Genomic DNA, 16,861 nt, shown 5'->3' with positions numbered 1-16,861 from the left:
CGCCAGGCCGGGACCAGGGGCCAGCCTCGTCGGCCACCCCATCTCATACTCGTCTAAAGCCCTCAGAGAATTGCAACTCCTTTACCCACCGCCTTCCCCTGCCACCATCAGACGAATCACCACAACCGGCCTCGCACGCCCAGACCCACCCCCCCCCTGGCAGGAACACACCCCCTGCTAAACCAGCTAGGAGCGACACTTCCATCCGGGTGCTGTACTTAAACACCCGCTGTTGGACCCGGCCTCGTAGCATGGCTCTACTTGTCCCCGCACCACCTAACCTGGTACCTGCAGCCCCGAGCACACGGCCTAGCCGATCCTTCCCACCAGAACACACGCACCCGACCCGGACATCCTCGTCCATGGCCTCTCTCCTTTTGGCCACCCCGGGCCAGCGTGCCCACTTCATGCACCAAGATGGCCGCCCGGCCCCAGCGCGACCCGGGCCTAGAGGCGCCACTCCGGCTGGAGGACATCACGCTTCCAGGGGATGAGAGAGGGAGGAGCAGTTTCTATCGCACCTCTGGACTCCCCTGGGACGATGGGTTTCGATCGGCCCTCCGGCCTCCCTGAGGGCTGGCTCCACGCCTGCTGGGTGTCTGGGACTCCTCCCGACCCGGCCCTGAAAGGATCAAAAGACAATGGCAGGAAACCCCGACAAGCGACCCCCAGGTGACAAGACCCCTGCCTGCACAGACTCCGGACATCAAAGAGGGGTCGACCTATAACAAGGGGTGCTCTGGGACTGTCCGGCAGATTCGACGCTGGAACAACAAGAGCCCTGCTGACGTGGTCGCGGCTCCTGGAACTTGTACCTGAGCCCTGCTGAGTGACTCGCGGCTCCCTGAAGATCGTAAGACCTCCGAACTTGTACCTGAGCCCTGCTGAGTGACTCGCGGCTCCCTGAAGATCGTAAGACCTCCGAACTTGTACCTGAGCCCTGCTGAGTGACTCGCGGCTCCCTGAAGATCGTAAGACCTCCGAACTTGTACCTGAGCCCTGCTGAGTGACTCGCGGCTCCCACGGACGCTCACGGTCCCGCCGGACCCCAACTACAACAAGCGTATCCCCCAGCTCGAGGATTGTGAGCTGTGCGCCGGGTACGTCCCTGCCTTGAACCTTTGCCAGAGACTGTCCCGCTACCCCCTATCCCTGCCGAGACTCATTGAGCCCACGCTCTCCTTGTACATATTTGCAGTGCTAATCTGATTGATAAAGATTGATTCCTAAGAACGCACGGTGTGGTGTCTCTGTGTCGTGTGGTGCCAGGGGTACGATCCTAGATACGAGATTCCTCCCCCTGAGGAGTCTCCCGCCAGTGCCCGGCTACGATACTTCGAGGGTAGGTCTCAGGGTAGTCAGGACCCCTTTCCGGGCTCCTCTGAGGTCGCCGTCTAACATTGGTGGCAAGCGACGGGATTCGGGCCCATAACCTAGAGATCGTACCGTGAACGACGGACGCACTACCGACAAAGATGGCAGAAGGAAGCGCCATGAGCCCCGCAGAAACCAACGCCAACAGGGTGTTCCAGGTGGAACAACTAGAAGAATACACGCACAAAGAACTAAAGCAATTCTGCAAAGAGCTTAAAATCGCTACCACCGGTCTCAACACCAAAGAAGATTTGCAGAAAGCACTGAAAGCTTGGGTGGATACCGGGGCCTCCCGCCCAGAAGGCACGGGGGAGCGCCCCGACGAAGCCGAACCCCCCAAGGCGAAAGCAGCAGCAATCAGGTGCGAGGCATCGTACCAGACGGGGGCCTATCCCCGGAAGAACTCGCGGACAGAGAGAGAAGTCGCCATCACGAACTCGAGTTAGCCAAACTCAAAATCGAAGGCGAATTGAAGTTAGCGGAAAAAAAGCTAGCAGTAGAGCAAATGCGCGTACAAGGCGAACTAGAAGAGAAGAAGCTCCAACGGGAGCACGAAGGAAGGAAGCTTCAACTAGAGCACGAACGCAGCTTGAAGGAAATCGAGCTCAAGGCCAGAAACGAGGAAGGGAGGCCCCCGGGAAACCGAGAGGCGGCCTCCCCAGCGGAGCAGAAGGTCCACATCCCCAAGGACGTGGTCAAAGAATATTATAAAAACGATGACATTCAACAATGGTTCAGGGCCTACGAGGTCGCCATGACCTCCCATCGGGTCCCGCAGAAGGACTGGGGGGCAGGGTTGTGGGGACGGTTTCTGAGCGAAGGGAGAGACACCCTGCTCGACCTACCCATCTCCCTGCAGACCTCCTACAGCCACATGAAAGAGGCTCTACTCACAAGGTACGGCCTCACCCCCGAGATGTACCGTCAGCGATTCCGGGACTGCAGGAAGATCCCGGGCACCACCTGGGTGGAGTATGTAAACTTTTTCAGTCGGGCCTTCGATGGGTGGATCAAGGGCAGCAAAGTCACCACCCTTGAGGAACTCACCGACCTCATGTTGTGGGAACACCTGGCTGCGAACTGCTTTGTGGAACTACGCCAGCATCTGCTCGACAGCAAACTCACCGATCCCAGGAAGCTGGCTGTGGAAGCAGACCGCTGGACCAACACCCGGGTCCCCCGGGGCATGGTAGGAGAATACCCCCGAGCCAGTCAGGGACCACCCCGCCAGAGAGGAGGAGGGAACCAGGGAGGGCAGAGAGAGTCCCAGCCTAGCCCCCCAAAGACCCAACCTCCACCTTTCCCAGCGCCCCCCCCACCAGTAACCGGACCCCCGGGAGACGGGGGCACCGGGTAACCGTCACTTGTTTCCGCTGCCAGAAGCCCGGGCACTACGCCAATGACCCGGAGTGCCCCATGGCCACCCAAGTCCCCCCTGCGGCAACCCCTGCGAAGATAGCCAACGTAGCCCTGGGGGAGGAGGTTGAGGAAACCGGGGAGTGGGAACCCGCAGCTATGGCCCTAGTATCCCTGGGAGATAGAGAGATGGTCCCTGGTAGCCTCCTGCCCTCCAACACGAAGAAATACGGGCAGCTCGTCAAGATCAATGGCCACCAAATAGAGGCCCTGCGGGACACCGGGGCCAGCATCACCGGTGTCCTCAGGCACTTAGTCCCCGAGGAGCAGATCCTCCCCAACGTCTTTTGCCCGGTAATTTCCGCAGATAATAGAGAGAGTATGTGTCAGGTAGCCCTGGTGCCGTTTGAGTGGGGAGGGGTGATAGGTAAACTAAGGGTTGCCGTAAGAACCTCCCAGCCGGTCGACTGCCTCTTAGGGAACGACCTGGAGAGTTCTCCCTGGAAGCACGTCGAGCGCAAGGCCCACCTAGGAATGATGGGACTCCCCGAGTGGGTGTGCGCCACCACCCGATCTATGTCAGCCCGACTCACCCCCCTGGGAGAAGTCGAAGACGCCCCGACCGAAGAAGTCAGAACAGTCCCCGCCGAGGGTCCTCCCGTCCCCCCATCGGAAGGGTCAGTCGCCTGCGGCGAACCCTCACCGTCCGACACCGACCCGGTCCCCGAGTTAGGCGACCTACCCGAATTGGCCCAATGGCGCCACGAGGGCGGGCCCACCCGGGAGGAGTTTTGCCGGGAGCAAGCCACCGGTCCTTCCCTGGTCGGACTGCGGCGCCAGGCCGAGGGCCAAGCCGCAGGCGACCAAACCGGAACGCACCGAGTTTATTGGGAGAATAACATTTTGTACAGTGAGCAGAAGTCGGTGGAGCTGGGATCCGGCCGGGTGCTGGTGGTACTCCTACGCTTCCGAGACTTCCTCCTGGGCTTAGCCCACGACGTCCCCCTCGCCGGCCACCTGGGTCAGGACAAGACCTACAGCCGTCTCGTGACCCACTTTTACTGGCCTAGAATGAGAGCAGCTGTAGAGGCCCACTGCAAATCCTGTCCCACGTGCCAAGCTAGTGGGAAGAGTGGGGGGGAAGCGCAAGGCTCCCCTCCAACCCTTCCCGGTCGTCAGTACCCCATTCGAACGAGTCGGGATCGACATCGTGAGGCCCCTGGATCCCCCCACCTCCCAAGGTCACCGTTTCATCCTGGTCCTAGTGGATCACGCCACCCGATACCCTGAGGCTATTCCCCTACGCACCGTCACGGCCCCCGTGGTGGGCCGGGCCCTGATGGGGATCTTTTCCCGGGTGGGTTTTCCCCGCGAGGTCGTGAGCGATCGCGGCACTAATTTTATCTCGAAATACATGACGTCCCTGTGGCAACAATGTGGAGTGTCCTATAAGTTCACCACCCCGTACCATCCCCAAGGGAACGGCCTAGTAGAGAGGTTTAACAGGACTCTGAAAGGGATGATCACCGGCCTAGAAGAGCCCCTCCGGCGTAAGTGGGACGTCCTGCTCCCCTGCCTCTTGTTCGCTTACCGGGAAGTCCCCCAGAAGTCCCTAGGGTTTAGCCCATTTGAGTTACTCTATGGACACCCCGTCCGAGGTCCCCTCAGTTTGGTTAAGGAAGGGTGGGAGGCGGCACCCCAGACCACCCCACGAGATGTGTTCCAATACGTTCTGACCCTCCGGAACCAAACCAGGAAGTTCCGAGAACTGGCCGAGGCCAACCTGGAGGCAAGCCAAGAAGAGATGAAGCGCTGGTACGACCAGAATGCTACTCTGGTCAAGTTCCAGCCGGGCCAGCAGGTATGGGTCATGGCCCCCGTGTAGCCTGGCGCCCTCCAGGACAGGTGGACCGGGCCCTACAAGGTGATTGAGCGGAAGAGTCAAGTCACATACTTGGTGGACGTCCAGTCGCCTCGGGATCCCCTTCGGGTCCTTCACGTGAACCGCCTCACTTCGTGCGGACAGAACTGAGCCTCCTGCTGGCCACCGATGACGGGGCCGAAGATGAGTCCGCTCCCCTCCCGGACCTCCTGTGTGTCAAGGAGCAGGATGGCTCCGTGGAAGGAGTGAACCTCTCCCCAGCCCTCACTGCCCAGCAACAAGAGGACTGCCGCCAGCTCCTAAGACAATTTTCCGACCTCTTCTCCCTGATCCCCCGAGTCACCGACTGGTGTGTCCATGACGTGGACACCGGGGACAGCCCGCCGGTGAGACACCGAGCATACCGAGTCCCTGACCGGGTCCGGTCCTGCATTCAAGCTGAAGTCTCGAAGATGTTGACCCTGGGGGTGATCGAGCCATCTGACAGTCCCTGGGCCAGCCCCGTGGTCCTAGTCCCGAAGGCAGCGGCCCCCGGTGTCGCCCCCGAGCTCCGATTCTGCGTGGACTACCGGGGGCTCAATGACGTCACCCGAGCCGATGCCCACCCCATTCCACGAGCCGACGAGCTCATTGACCGACTCGGGGCAGCCCGGTTCCTCAGCACATTCGACCTCAGCTGCGGATACTGGCAGATTGCGCTCACCGAGGGCGCCAAGGAGCGGTCCGCCTTCTCCACCCCAGATGGGCACTACCGCTTCCGCGTAATGCCCTTCGGAATGAAAAATGCCCCGGCCACATTCCAGCGACTGGTGAATAGAGTCCTGGCCAGGCTGGAACAGTTCAGCGCGGCCTATCTAGACGACATCGCCGTTTTCAGTTCCGAATGGAGTGAGCACCTCCAGCGGGTGCTAACCGCCCTGCGCCAGGCAGGCCTCAGAGTAAAAGCCAGCAAGTGCCAGATTGGGCAAGGATCAGTAGTCTACCTGGGGCACCAGGTCGGGAGCGGCCAGGTCGCTCCTCTACAGCCGAAGATCGACGCCATCTTAGCCTGGGAACCACCCACCACCCAAACGGAGGTCCGAGCCTTTCTGGGCCTCACTGGCTACTACCGAAGATTCATCCGGGGGTATGGCAGCCTGGTCGGCCCCCTCACAGAACTCACGTCCAAAAAACAGCCAAAGAAGGTGCAGTGGACGACTGCCTGCCAGGAGGCGTTCGAGGCCCTAAAGAAGGCCATGTGTACTGCCCCCGTCCTCCAGGCTCCCGACTACTCCAAGGAGTTTGTAGTCCAAACCGATGCCTCCGAGCATGGCATTGGGGCCGCCCTGTCCCAGATGAATGACCAAGGCCTAGACCAGCCCATCGCCTTCCTCAGCCGGCGGCTGTTGCCCAGAGAACAGAGATGGAGCACCATTGAGCGCGAAGCCTTTGCCGTGGTCTGGGCACTCAAGAAGCTACGCCCCTACCTGTTCGGCACCCATTTCAAAGTCCAAACCGACCATCGGCCCTTGCGATGGCTCATGCAGATGCGAGGAGAAAACCCCAAGCTACTGCGGTGGTCAATCTCCCTCCAGGGGATGGATTTCACCGTAGAACATTGCCCTGGTACGGACCACGCCAACGCTGACGGCCTCTCCCGGTTCTTCCGCCTCAGCGAAGAGAACCCCCCAAGATGATGGGCAGTTCTCTCCGGCTTTCAGCTGGGGGGGGACGCGTGTTGGACCCGGCCTCGTAGCATGGCTCTACTTGTCCCCGCACCACCTAACCTGGTACCTGCAGCCCGAGCACACGGCCTAGCCGATCCTTCCCACCAGAACACACGCACCCGACCCGGACATCCTCGTCCATGGCCTCTCTCCTTTCGGCCACCCCGGGCCCGCGTGCCCACTTCATGCACCAAGATGGCCGCCCGGCCCCAGCGCGACCCGGGCCTAGAGGCGCCACTCCGGCTGGAGGACATCACGCTTCCAGGGGATGAGAGAGGGAGGAGCAGTTTCTATCGCACCTCTGGACTCCCCTGGGACGATGGGTTTCGATCGGCCCTCCGGCCTCCCTGAGGGCTGGCTCCACGCCTGCTGGGTGTCTGGGACTCCTCCCGACCCGGCCCTGAAAGGATCAAAAGACAATGGCAGGAAACCCCGACAAGCGACCCCCAGGTGACAAGACCCCTGCCTGCACAGACTCCGGACATCAAAGAGGGGTCGACCTATAACAAGGGGTGCTCTGGGACTGTCCGGCAGATTCGACGCTGGAACAACGAGAGCCCTGCTGACGTGGTCGCGGCTCCTGGAACTTGTACCTGAGCCCTGCTGAGTGACTCGCGGCTCCCTGAAGATCGTAAGACCTCCGAACTTGTACCTGAGCCCTGCTGAGTGACTCGCGGCTCCCTGAAGATCGTAAGACCTCCGAACTTGTACCTGAGCCCTGCTGAGTGACTCGCGGCTCCCTGAAGATCGTAAGACCTCCGAACTAGTACCTGAGCCCTGCTGAGTGACTCGCGGCTCCCTGAAGATCGTAAGACCTCCGAACTTGTACCTGAGCCCTGCTGAGTGACTCGCGGCTCCCACGGACGCTCACGGTCCCGCCGGACCCCAACTACAACAAGCGTATCCCCCAGCTCGAGGATTGTGAGCTGTGCGCCGGGTACGTCCCTGCCTTGAACCTTTGCCAGAGACTGTCCCGCTACCCCCTATCCCTGCCGAGACTCATTGAGCCCACGCTCTCCTTGTACATATTTGCAGTGCTAATCTGATTGATAAAGATTGATTCCTAAGAACGCACGGTGTGGTGTCTCTGTGTCGTGTGGTGCCAGGGGTACGATCCTAGATACGAGATTCCTCCCCCTGAGGAGTCTCCCGCCAGTGCCCGGCTACGATACTTCGAGGGTGGGTCTCAGGGTAGTCAGGACCCCTTTCCGGGCTCCTCTGAGGTCGCCGTCTAACACCCGCTCCCTGGTAAAACACCAAGTTGATATCTACATCCTCCTGTCCATCGAGAAACCAGATGTACTTCTGCTCACTGAAACCTGGCTGACCACAGACTCTCTCCCGGACATCCTGGCGGCCCTCCCCCGACTACTACATTCTCCACGCTGACCGCACCGGACTCCGTCCAGGGGGTGGGGTGGCAACCATCATATCAAAACATCTTAACTTCATCTCTACATCTTCCCTTACTTTCCCGGAAGTAGACAACCTAGTTATCAGTTTGAAAACTAACGCAGGAGCCATGACACTCCTTCTCATATATCGGCCCCCACATTCTATACCATCCTTCGCCACCTCCCTGATCGAACAGCTGTCCGACTTACTGACACGGAACACCAGATTAGCTCTCTTCGGCGATTTTAATTACTGGTTTAGTGACGCCAATGCCGGCCCCCACGCCACCGAACTCTTTGAAGCCCTTAATAGCCTCAATCTGACCCAACTAATCTCTTTGCCCACCCACATCAAGGGCCACATCTTGGACCAGATTTGGACCCACAATTTAGCACTCACCCAGCCTTCCGTCTCCCCTCGCGTGTGGTCGGACCACCACCTAGTAGACACCATCCTCACCATCACCGGCAGTATCCCCGCTCCTCTGATGGCCGGCGGCCTTTCACGGAAATGGAACTCCCATGACTCCCTAGGTTTCCTCTCGACCTTAGCCGACACCCGCCCAGCCACCCACACTCCAGCAAATATCGATGCGCTGGAAAGTGATATTGGTACCTGGCTAAAGTCGGACAGCGATCAATTCGCCCCTCTAACCAAGTTCCCCCGCAACAGACACCACAAATTTCAAAGGTGGTTCTCCGGCGACCTTAAGCAACTTAAACTGAAGGTCCGCCAGCTGGAACGGACGTGGAGACGCAACTACTCTGAGCCAGACAGACTCCAATTCACCATAGCACGCAGAGAATACAAAAATGCAATCACCCTAGCAAAATCAGAACACTTCTCAAACAGAATCTTGTCCGCATATAATAAATCTAAGGAGGTCTTTAAAATCATGAATGAACTCACCACAGACGATAGAACCCTCCCTACCCAGACCCCCACCCAAGAGACCTGCGATGCTCTCAATCTCTTCTTTATTGAGAAAATCAACAAAATCAAGGACTCAATCACCCCCCTCCCACAGGCATTTCTGCCAGACACCCCTCCCAACAACTCATCGACCTTTACTCACTTTCCCTCCCTCAATCCCATCTCACTAGCTGAACTTGCGACTCGAGTAAAATCAGGCTCGCCGAATGACTGCTGCCCCCTCTCGGTCCTAAGGGACGTCTGCCTTAAACTACCCGACTGCATTTTACCTCTGCTGAACAGCTGCCTTGGCACCGGTATTGTCCCCAGCTCCTTCAAGGAGGCCATTTTGGTGCCTCTCCTTAAGAAACCTGGTGCGGACCCAGCGGAACCATCTAACTACCGTCCCATATCTCTTTTGCCCTACTTCTCCAAACTAATGGAGGCCTAGGTCACCCGGCACCTCTCCAACTTCATCGAGTCTTCTGGCCACCTGGAGCCTAACCAGGCTGGCTTCAGACCGGCCCACTCCACCGAGGCCGTTATCCTAGCAGTTTTGGACACACTTAGGAGGAACGTAGACACAGGGATTCCCCAGGCCATCGTACTTCTGGATCTGTCGGCCGCATTCGACACGGTGGACCATAACATCCTTCTTCACCGTGTCGAGCGAGCAGGCATCCAGGGACCTGCCCTCAAATGGATCCAGTCCTTCCTGACCGGCAGAACACAAGCTGTCCGCCTGGGCCCCTATACAGCGGCCAAAACCCCCACGACTTGTGGAGTCCCTCAAGGTTCTTCCCTGTCGCCACTACTTTTCAACCTCTACCTCCAACCCTTGATTCACTCACTTCAGAGTTGGGACATCACAATATACAATTACGCTGACTACCTGCAGATCATCTTCCCACTCAATTCCCGGATGCCGTCAATAGCTTCCAGTCCGCTATGTTACACATCCAGCAGTGGATGAATCACAACCAACTAAAACTGAACCCGGGAAAAACAGAGCTCCTTCTCCCCGGCTCCAGCCCTTCCTACTGGGGCCCGCGGTTCTGGCCTAACGAACTAGGACTCCCCCCGGTCCTGCGAAATCAGTAAAGAGTCTTGAGGTGACTATCGATGCTGAACTCTCCCTTAGATCGCAAGTGGGCGCTGTGATCTCCTCATGCACGTTCCAGCTTCATAAAATCCGTAAAGTCAATCACCTTTTACCTCCAGCTGCCCTGGTCCAGGTTGTTATCTCCCTGGTACTCTCCCGCCTGGACTTCTCCAACTCCCTGTACTATGGACTCCCACAGTCACTGTTGTGCCGCCTCCAGGTCATGCAGAACCAGGCAGCCCGTCTCATCAACAAAACTCCCAAATGGCAGTCGGCCAAACCCTTGCTACACAAACTGCACTGGCTACCCATAGAACAAAGGGCGGCTTTCAAGCTGGGCTGCCTTACGTTTAAATCCCTCCATGGCACCAGCCCAGCGTTCTTGAAAACACTTATCACTCCATACCACCCCACCCGCAATCTCCGCTCAGCCCACCTACACCTGCTTGTTGCCCCTAAAACTAAAACCAACAAATTCGGTGGCCGCCGGTTTGCCCACCTAGCTCCCAAACTTTGGAACCCTCTCCCCCTGCCCATCAAATCCAGCAGTTCCCTCCTTCACTTCAGAAAACTGTTAAAAACCTTCCCCCCCCCCTCCCCCCCTCCGGGCTAATCTCCGCCGCCTTACACCCCACACTCACCTCTGCCGTTTAGCGCCAGGAAACCCATGGTGTCAGTGCGCTCTACAAATTTCAGTTAACATAACATAACCCCCTAAAACATGGTAAAATGTAAAATCCCTGATTTACACACTTCACTTTTCAGTAAGACCTTACTATATGGCGCAAGAAAATACACCAACATCATGGAAAATGTAATGCCACCTGTGGACTGCAGAACAGGATATTCCATTCACTGGGATGACAAAGAAAGCATGGCTTCTGGTCTACATGTGTAGCTTGACTGCTGCAGCTATTTAACCTGCAGGTAAACATGGCATCATATTGCATCAGATTTCCCAGGAAAGGACCCAGCTTTTAAATTTGTCACCCTCAAGTAGGCCTATAGTCCACACTGTAAGGTATCTGAATTTAAAAGTGGCACATGCAAGAAGTTAGTGTTGGCAAATCCAATTGAATAATAAAGTCAGATTTTAGATATTTGGGAAAAGAAACATTTTTAAAGTAGGACTTGGTCTGCCTGAACGTCTAGTAAGCTAATAATCAGAAGCCTGCCAGCTGCTGGTCCCTGTCAGTGCTTCCCATTACTGAGGTGTGAACACAGCTCCCAGAAGCAGAAACAAAGGTTTAGGCCTTTTTGCAGGAACACCTGGGTGTGAGGTATGAGACTCCTATCGGCACAGGAAGGGCAGATGGGGAGGGTTCATTAACTTAATTACTTTGAAAGAGAGCAGGATGAGGCCTGTACATTCAGAGTTAAGTGTAAAGGGAAAACTGAACAAGAGAACCCTTTGTTCCCTGTGCCAACTATAGCCAGCTTGGTATCACAGCAAACAGGATGTGCTGCATACGTGGGAATGGTTGCGCCTGGGAAGTTTTTCTCATTAGTTAGGAAGTGTCCAGGAGTCACCACCACCAACTTGATTGTGAAACCTACAAAAGTAGCACCTCCCCGGCAGCGCATTAGAATACATCTGGACCTTGTGAAGAACTGAAAGGGACTGGATCTGCAGTCTGTAAACTGTATGAAGACCCAAGGTGCTGGACATGCTCTCACTTACACTCAGGACTAAGAACTAGTTTCCAAGGGTCGACTTGTCCTCCTCCTGTGTGGCTACGGGGACATAACAAGTTGCAAAAGGCCTACTTTCTGGAGTAACCAGCTGACCAGTAACAACTGGGCCTGAAATGGATCCTGCTGGTAGCCTGTGATGCTGCATGGTATGGTCTCTAAGTGCTGTCCTTGAGGTCTGGGGAACCTTAGAACAGAACAGAACAAGAAGAACTGCTCCAGAAAGTTTGAAATGTTGCAAGCGTCAGCAGGACCTGGAAGCAAGATATTCAATTATGAGACGACTTATTCGGATACGGCTTCTTGGAGAGAACGCATTCTGATATGGCCTCCAGGCTTGTCCTGCTGGAGGATTTTGAGCTCCAAAAAAGGAGCTCAAGTCCACAGGTACAAATGCAAAGATGTGAAAAGTATTAGCCTAATGAGAGGGCTTTGGCAGCCGTAAAATCGGAATTATCCTGCCTCGCTTTTCACACTAAAAACCAACAGCTACAGTGGAACCTAGTTCAACAGCTATCCCACTTCGCAAGGACTTCACTATATATAGCCTGCAATATTGTCCCACTGTCGGATTTCGACTTACATAAAAAAGGACTATGTCGGGAGGTAAAAACTTTGACCAGGACTAAAGACTTGGTGTATCTGACCCCATCTCCATGGTAGCAGCCAAAATCTCACCTACGTCTCGGTCAACCATTAACAGTGACTAGTTACTTACTTTTGGCACTTTTCACCGTACAAAACTTTAAAACGAAATCATATCCCCAATTTCGTTTATTAGATTTTAGTCCTTTTGGTATGATTCTCTTATTAATATTTTCTCTTTTTTGTGTGATTTTTATTGTGTTTTTTCTTACTTTTGAATTATTTTGGTACTGCTTAAGACCGCCTATTCTATGCAATAAATAGCATGGTTTGTTGGACGTTTGTTAAGGACCCAACAAGATTTGGACTTGTTGATTGGGACTCGCATCCTCCCCAACTAATAATCAATTTTCTTACATTATATATGTATACATTTACACAAAGCCATGATCAAATGCATCTTCACAATTTATTGTTACTTTCTCACTACATCATTTTCAGCTTCATCAAAGTTGTCTCCAAGTATTTCATAACTTTGGGCATAATGTCCAAAGCATTTTTTACGGTTGCTAATCCACACCAGCATTGCAGTTGCAAATAAAAATGCACATTTCAATGGATAAAATCTGGTAGCTGCTGGCATTTGGGGCAGCAGACAGCAGCGCAGGGAGATTCTGCATATTCCTCTCCAATGTCATTCGCTGGATATCATTTATTTTTTAAATCAGCCCATGTCCCTTTTATGGTACATGGGCATCATTGAATAAAAACTCTGTGAATGCAAATGCAGAGAGAGAGATCTTATGTCCGTATTAAGTCCGCATCCATGCAATCATGGTAATTTGCTAAAGGACTTCTGCATCGTAAATACAGCAAATAACGTAGGCACATACATATTGCAGGCATCCAGGAGACACACTAATGTGGAACTTAGCGCTGGAGTGGGAAGGTATTTGGAACCAGCTATTTCGCTTAGGCTAGGGTGGTTCTTATCTGGATTGCCCCAGTGGTTCCCTTTGTACCCAGTAGAATGGTGGTAGACACAGAAGGCCGATGTTCTACTAGAGGGAGAACTGAATGATCGACCCTGATCAGTGATATCCCGGTACAAATCAAACACGCTCCAGTACGAGTTCTTCCACACCCTGTCCCCACCATGCCCCGTCCGTGCTTGTGGATACAGCGATCTGGGGAGGGACTTTAACTGCATACAAAGCATAGATGTGGATCTATCCATACCTCCCATCCCCGGCACACAAGGAATCAATGATACAAGTCACTTTAGGCAGTAGACAGAGGCAGTGCAACTATATGACTTCTGGTGGATGCGTCACCCTGGGGATACAGAATACGCCTACTATGCCCCGGGGCACCAAGTACACACTAGACTAGGTTACGTTCTATGTAATACAGAGTTTTAGCCAAAAGAGATTAGCTCTGAATACCTGGCCAGACCAAATCAGACCACAGCCCTCTCATAGTCGTGTACAGTTCAGGGGAGGTGTTCGGGCGGATGGAAGCCCTTCTTGATGCAGTCTACAGGGACACCATCAGCACACATTTGCTACATTACTTTGAGGACAGCGAGGGGTCCGTGGGGTCCAGGGGAACAGATTGGTACGCAGTGAAGGTAGTCATGTAGGGACACTGTATTAAGACCACTTTGCGAGGGGGAGAGATCTTCCCTACTCCGTAGCATGTCAGATTTAGAAACAAAACCGAGGGTGGCCAAGAAGGATGCATTAGGGCTTACATAAAGAGACTGCCCTCCCTTGCCTGATGCCCCTACAATTATAGGAATTAGAGCAACATCTACAAAACGAGGAAGTATCCGCCACATGGCCAGGAACAAAGTCGTGGGGACACAGAGGTTTCCTGTGGAATTCTATGCTGGATACAGTGGGACTGTTAGACTCGAGGTCTCCAGTTGGCCAGAGTCTGCGCGCCAGAGTCTAAGTAGCCCTACCCCGGATAGTGGAACTCTACCCGGGTTAACTGGCTGATCTCCCCAGCGCTGCCGGCCCGAATCTGTTAACGATTGCAGCCCTACTTTGGCCCGCCCTGATTAGAAAGTACTGTTCTTCCATTGGGAGAGAGTATTGCGGGCAGTGCAGGATACTACGCAAGGAACGTCCCGAGTTATTTGCATTCCGCTGATATTGATCTCCCCTCAGCCTGACTTGTAACTGCCTAAGTAAGTACTGCGCCCCCCTGAACGGAGGATAATGGAAGTCTCCGAAGAGAGCTGGGTGGGGACATTACCCCTGTGAACCCTGCTGGGTGTGGACACGGACTTTCCTCTATTTCTGAGCTTGGTAAGAGTTGGATAAAAAGACTCCTTGAGCCTGTACATTCTGTGTATGGTTATTCTGCACGAGGAAAGTCCTGATTATACGTGCATTTCTTTATGACAGATTTTGCCTGAACCCAAGATACAGATAACTATGTTTGCATACAACTGAAGTAGTGTCCCTTTTGTGTGTGCTTTACTGTGTCAGTGTGGACGTGTGAGGCACATTCACTTTACACATTGCCTTGTGCGTGCTTACCTACCTCGCGCCAAGCTACCTTGTCGGAACCAGTGGTCTCTACTTGGACAAGGGTGCAGACTCTGGCCAACTGGAGACCCCGGGTCTGACAGGGACCCTCTCCCCAAATTACTTGAGTTCTATTGAGAGGCTCATTGGTATGGAATATTACCTGATTCTCTATGAGAGGCCCTCATTGTAATTTTGCTCAAACCCGGCAGAGACCCATTTGAGCTGAATTCCTATCACCTGCTGTCAATGCTTAACAATGATTATTACATTTTAAGCAAGATGCTTGCCAATAGGTTGCTGCCCTTGCTTTGGTCACTGGTACACCCCAACCAATGTGTGTTTATTCCCTAAAGGGCCTCATACTATGATACACGCAGGCTGTCACATTATGGGTGCAATCGAGGGAACCCTTGAACTCCCGGAGGCGGTGTCTTTAGATTTCGGGAAGGCATTCAACACCATGGGGTGGTCCTACCTGCTACTAGAGGCCCTGGAGACCCATGTTCCTCTTGTGGGCCAAATTGCTATACATGGCTCCGCGAGCCAGGGTGAAGATGCGCCAATTTGAGAGTGGGAGGTGGAGGTGGGGACAGTTTGGCTCGCCGTCTCCTTATAAGCAGATGATGTTCTAGTCTACATACGGGACCATAAAATGGCACTACTGGCCTTGTATGACCTGCTGGAACTCTTCAGTGATACAACGGCCCTTAGAATCAATTGGGGGAAGTCCTGTATCTTTCACTTACGTAGTGTGGAGCGGGCCGAGCTGGTAGGACTGGAGCCTGTGAGGCTTCCCTAGTGCCTTGAGACCTTCTGTTACCTTGGAGTTAATGTTTACCAATCTAACATGGACCTGCTTGACTGCACTCACGGTAGGGCTCATACGTCGATGCAACAGTCCCTAGGCTTCTGGATGTGACTACCCCTGTCGCCTATGGGCCAGGCATCGATAGCCAAGATGATAGTTCTCTTGCTGCGCCTATACTTTTATATGGAACTACCGGAAGTGTCAAGTTCTTTCTGTGGAGAACTAAGGGGAATGATAACTGACTTGATATGAGGCACTGCTTGGAAAAGAGTGTCCATTCAAATGCTCCAGCGGCTGCCGTTGGAGGGACGTTTAGGGGCACCCGACCTTCAGCTCTGGTTCGCGGCAGCACAGTTGCAGTGGTCCATGAGGTGGCTGGAGATAAGTGTGATAGAAAGTAAAGCAATGTGGGAGGAACTGGGGGGCATTGGTGTATTGAAATGGCTGCTCTTATCTGGTTGCCAAGTCAGGGGACAAGGCAGGTTGGCACGTGTAGCCAAACTCTGCTGGAACAGATATATTGATTCTGGGCACAGAAGGATAAACTAAGCACCACAGTTACAGCTCTGGAGCATATCAGGAATGAAATCCCTGCTAGTAGCACACGACCCGACCCCATGGCGGGAGGCAGGGAATAACCCAATTAGGTGACTTTTATGACGAGGGCACCCTCCAATTCTTTCAGGACCTGCAAGACACATATAAGCTATGCATTTATACTAGAGGTAAGAAGTACTTGGAAGATGGGACAAGAGGAGCCACAACTACATTATGGGCTACAGTGAATCCTAACACACGGGCTGGGCAAAAAGGCTTTGTCTGAAGCTCTGCAGGCTTCCGACAAAGATTGCACACTGCACAGTTAGCCTCGGTGGGAGGAGTGCCTGGGGGTGGCATTGACGGATAAACAATAGGGAATGGCACTGGAAGAAGTTAAGCAGGTTTCTCCAATTGCCCGCCTGAAGTTCATGCAGTATTTACATGATACCTACCTTATACCACACCGGATACACAGGATGTTCCCAGGTGTAGCAATGCTGTGCTAGTGTTGAAAACACCCAAATGTGATTTTTCTACAAATGGTGGGAGATTGCCTGACGCTGACAAAGGTATGGGTGCAGATGTTGGAGCACATCTAGGCATAGATTGATGTGCACCTGACACCCTGCTATGCCTGTTGGGGATTGCAAAACGGACGAAATGCACCCAAAACAATATGAAACTGGTAGACTTGGCTATGGACCTACTAAGCGCCTAATAGCAATGTCCTAGAATGCAGCACAGCCCCTCTCAGAAGATTGTAGGCTCTGAGTGCTACATAAATAGGCAAAGGCAAAAAAGGATACCATGTCCCATGACATGCAGTTAAGAGGGAGCTGCCCTACAGTGGGATACTTATATACTTAAACTCCTTGACAAACTAGAACCTCCACATAATGGTTATATTCATTTTGATGGCTCTTAGCGATGACTGTAGCAACTACTGGGAGGCCTACTGGGGCTAGCTCA

General features: G+C 54.0%; 1 protein-coding gene across 1 annotated transcript in view; it reads right to left on the bottom strand.

Annotated features, from left to right (window-relative positions):
• IRAK1BP1 (interleukin 1 receptor associated kinase 1 binding protein 1) overlaps positions 1 to 16,861 on the bottom strand; it is a 63,620-nt gene that overhangs the window by 12,996 nt on the left and 33,763 nt on the right. The gene's annotated exons all lie outside the window — the stretch shown is intronic.

Source organism: Triturus cristatus, chromosome 6, assembly GCF_964204655.1.
Source record: "Triturus cristatus chromosome 6, aTriCri1.1, whole genome shotgun sequence".
Classification (NCBI taxonomy): Eukaryota; Metazoa; Chordata; class Amphibia; order Caudata; family Salamandridae; genus Triturus; species Triturus cristatus.
Note: the sequence above shows the minus strand (reverse complement) of the source record. Positions and strands in the feature narration are given on the sequence as shown.